General features: G+C 34.7%; 1 pseudogene; it reads left to right on the top strand.

Moving 5' to 3' along the window:
• The first annotated feature begins 2,083 nt into the window (after window positions 1-2,083).
• Window positions 2,084-3,978, top strand: LOC101718251 (glomulin pseudogene; annotated as a pseudogene).
• The last annotated feature ends 791 nt before the right edge of the window (window positions 3,979-4,769 follow it).

The following is a 4,769-nucleotide window of genomic DNA, read 5'->3' as shown; positions in this document are numbered from 1 at the left end:
GACATATGATGTTTACATTCATTGAGGTTACTAGGTTCATGGAGGTTACGTGGCATATCTTTATCCTATTTATTTCCCCTTCCCCTCCTCCTCACTCTTGCTCTTGTTCCCTTGGACCACTTCCCTACTGCAAGAGATCCATCTCCTTGTCCCCTTCTATCCATCCTTTATTATTCTTTGTTTGTACTTTGCCTGACTCAAATGAAAGATACTGTATGGTACTTAAGCTTGTATCACTTCATTCACTCTTCAGTTAGAGTTTTTGTTCCTGGCAATCAAATACTTTCTCATTAAAATGTTAGAATACTGCCCTCTTCTAATCCCATTTTGCAGAACAAAGCATGAGGCCCAGAAGGATAAATTTTCTGTCCATTTTCACCCGAGGAATTGCTGAATCATTCTTTCCTTTACAACATACGTTCTCTTCCTACAACATCAACTTACATTTGATTCTCTAAAATGCTAAAATGAAATTATGAAAAACCTAAATACTCTATTTCACAAAAAAATCTAAGACCCATCGATTATATGATAGGTCAAATATTGCAAATTAAACCAGGACACATTACAAAAATGCCAATGGTGATAAGAGACATCCATACTTCAGCTATATTAAAATATAAAATAAAGTATCCACATGGATTAATAGAATTGAGACAGCACAGTAATAACTTTGGAACAAGTTTAGGAAAAACTGGCTATAAGTATTCAACTAGAAAAATGAATATTTCAGTATTTTCAGTTTTAAAGCCCACTGCCTGCACATTATCAACAGTTGAAAAATCTAAGTCTGGAGTCCTTCACATATGATTGAGGGAACACTTTTAAATCCCCTCTTCATTTTCAAATCTTCTTGATTGATATCAGAGTCGTAACACTGTGCGAGGCACTGAAATAGTCAGAATTGAGATGAAAAGACTATGAAGAGGCCTGGGGATTTAGCTCAGTGGTTCCGCCACCCGCCTCACAAGGGCAAGGTCCCGAGTTCAATCCCTGGTACCAAAAAAAAAGAATATGAAGAAAGAGATTGAAAAACTATAAACCCCATATCTAATCCTTATGAATCATTCTTTGATCAGCAATAATTATTGTCTACTCAACATCAGGCATCATTTCAATGCTGGGCCCGTAACAAACAATGAAGGAAGAAATTTCCTTCATGGAACTGACATTGTGGTAGACAAAACAGATGATAAACAATAAAATTAAATTACAACCTCACAGAAAAATGTCAAGTGGTGTAAGTGCTCAGACAAATGAAATTGTAGTAAAGAGTCATTCCTTCAAGATGCACATACACTTTAGAAGTGAGCCCGAGTTCGATCCCTGGTACCAAAAAAAAAAAAAAAAAAAAAAAGAAGTGAGTCTCATGTGCAAAGAATTTTTTTCTTTAATTCTTTGAGGCAGAAGGTGACTAAGTGCCAATTATGAGTTGCTTAGACACTTAGTATTCACGAATTCAGAGTTACTCTCCGAATGGCTCTCTCTAGCCTGGAACTTCAATCCACCAACACTATTATTGCATAGTTCTGCAAAAATCTTAATTCAAAGACTTGGGTCTTGATACAAAAGTTAACTTACTAAAACTGTTAACCCACCAGTGGTATATAAAGCCCACCTTTGATTTCTACACAGTACTCAGGACCAGTCACTGTAGTCTATGTTGCTCAGAAATGAAATAAGGCAAACCTTTAGGTATGAATCTCTGTGATCTTTGTCTCAGAATCAATGTCCCTCCAGCAGTCCCGCTGTCACAGTATGTTTTTCCTTAGTCATAACAATCATTCTTGCTAATTAGCTATTCCAAGGGTTTTCTTCTTTACCATTCAGAGCCACACCATACAATTCCCAGGACAGCCACCTATAAGGCCAAGGCCTGTCTTTTCCATCATGCCACCTTTACCCCAGGTCTACCAGAGATTATTGAATTATCAGTCATAGCAAAGCTAAACACAAGAGATGTCGAGAAGTTCGGGGCCCTTTCAGCTCGCAGTTGGCAATGAGCCATGGAGAGAGCGGAGCTGCAGGTCAACTAGGCCTCCTGCAGGGAAACAGCCTGATCGCCTAGGAGCAGGAATTGGGAGAAATGGCTTCCACTGGATGGAGCTCTCCAGCGCGCTAGGTATTTCAGAATCAAAACTTGGAAAAATAATTAGGAATGGCCGTGGAAGAACTCCAGTCCATAATAAAGAAATGTCAAATCTTAGAAGAGCATGACTTTAAAGAAGAAGATTTTGGCCTATTTCAGTTAGCAGGCCAAAAATGCATAGAAGAAGGGTGCATAGATCAGTTATTAGAAATTATTCAAAATGAAAAGAATAAGGTCATCATCAAAACCATGGGCTGGAACCTTGTTGGTCCTGTTGTTCGGTGCCTTTTAAGGAATGATAAAGAAAATGATAAAAGAAAAAATATTTTCTAGTTCTTGATTTACTGGTAAAGTTATGTAATCCAAAGGAATTATTGTTGGGTTTGCTCAAACTGATCGAAGACCCCTCTGGAAAACAGATGTCCTAAATTATTCTACTTTTACTTCAGCCATTACAAACAGTGATTCAGAAACTTCCTAACAACAAGGCATATTCAGTTGTATTAGGATTATCTACCCTTTGGAATCAACTGTATCTTCTTCCTGTTCCTTACTCAAAAGAACAAATACAAACAGATGACTATGGCCTTTGTCAGTGTTGCAAGGCCTTAATAGAGTTTAGTAAACCTTTTGTGGAAGAAGTCATTGTTGATAAAGAAAAAAAGGAAAATGAAAACAAAAAATTAAAGGATGAATTACTGAAATTTTGTTTTAAAAGCTTGAAATACCCTTTGCTGACAGCACAATTCCTTGAACAATCTGAAGAAGCAGGAAATAATCCCTTAAGGTGTTTTGCATCTGAAATAATAGATTTTTATCAGCAATTGGATACCCTTTTCCAAAAATTATTTTTAATCATGGAAGGAAAAAGAGGATATGGAATTACCTTGAATTTGAGGAAGAAGAAGACAAACAATTAGCAGACTCTATGGCCTCTCTGACATATCTAGTATTTGTTCAGGGCATCCAAACTGATCAGCTGCCAGTGGTTTTGAGCCCTTCATACATTTTGCAGTTTAATATGGGGCATACTGAAGTCTTTTTGCAAAGAACAGAAGAGTCTGTTTTGTCCAAAGGATTGGAACTACTGAAGAAAGGTTTATTGAGAATAGAAGATAACAGTCTACTTTACCAGTACTTAGAAATCAAGAGTTTCCTTACTGTACCTCAGAACTTAGTCAAAGTAATGACACTTCGCCCCATTGAGACATTGAGAAAAAAAGGTTTAGCCATGCTTCAGTTGTATATTAACAAGTTGGATTCACAAGGCAAATATACATTATTTAGGTGCTTGTTGAATACAAGTAATCACTCAGGTGTGGAGGCCTTTATTATTCAAAATATCAAAAATCAAATTGATATGTCATTTAAGAAAACACCTAACAAATGGTTTACAGGACTACAGTTGATTTCTCTTTTAGATTTAGTACTGTTTCTCCCAGTGGGTGTTGAAACAGATTTACTACAAAGCTCAGATAGGATTATGGCTGCATTAAATTTGTTGAGGTATTTGGTTATCAAAGATAATGAAAATGACAATCAAACTGGATTGTGGACAGAACTTGGAAAGATTGAGAATAATTTCTTAAAGCAACTTCATACAGGACTTAATATGTCAAAAGCACACTATGAAGCAGAAATGAAAAATAGCCAAGAAAGTAATCAAGTAGTTCAAAAGTCTAAGGACCTTTGTTCTCTAACAGTAGGTAGAGAAGAGATCCCCAATATGGCTCCTGAAATGAAGCTTAAGGTCCTACATTCAGCTCTTTTCACATTTGATTTGATTGAAAGTGTTCTAGCTCGAGTAGAAGAACTCATTGAAATAAAAACAAAGTCTACCTCTGAAGAAAATGTTGGAATAAAGTAAAAGTTCTACTTCCTAAATAAAAATTAATTTTAAAAAAAACTAAACACAAAATACCTCGCAGGACCTGAAAATCCCTTTCTAGGAACATTTTTATAAATACTTTTCAATTTTAAAAAATTATAGGAATACTTACTAATTTCTAAAAGCCTCAAGCAATATAGTCAAAAAATAGCAATCTTGCTCCTAATAACACCCATGTTTCCAGAGAAAATCACCTCTAGAAGTTTCACATGCATTCTGTTACAATGATTTCAAGTACTGTTTATTAACAAATATACATATACAAATGGACTTTTCTATAAGTATAATGTTCCATAACCCATTTGTTCACTCAAACATAAGTTATAGATGTCTTTTTTTGTAACTAAATATAGTGTCATGTTTTAAGTGACTGCACAGAATGTAATGAAATATTGTAATATAGTAATACTGTAATACTGTAATATAGTAAAATACCATATAATAAACTACCCATATTATAAATACCCATTAAGAATTTAAGTTTGTTTCAATTTTTAATTACAGTACGTGTAATATATGTATTTATGAACAGTGACATATATATGTATGTATGTACGTGCATGTGAGCTTTCATAAAATAAAATTCCTGAAATTTGACCTTCTAAATCAAAGGAAAGGCACATTTTAAATTTATGAATTATGGAAAATATTGAACTAATTTGTATACCACTGTCAAAACCAGAAACTACCAGCAACACTATACCTGCACCCAAACTGATTATTAGCCATAATTTTCATGTTTGATTATCTTCTATTAAAATAATTATTACCAATTCAGTGTTTATCAAAAAT

The sequence above is a fragment of the Heterocephalus glaber genome, unplaced genomic scaffold (assembly GCF_053883595.1).
Source record: "Heterocephalus glaber isolate CG9 unplaced genomic scaffold, H.glaber_assembly_v1.0 deba00001606, whole genome shotgun sequence".
NCBI classification, from domain to species: Eukaryota; Metazoa; Chordata; class Mammalia; order Rodentia; family Bathyergidae; genus Heterocephalus; species Heterocephalus glaber.
Note: the sequence above shows the minus strand (reverse complement) of the source record. Positions and strands in the feature narration are given on the sequence as shown.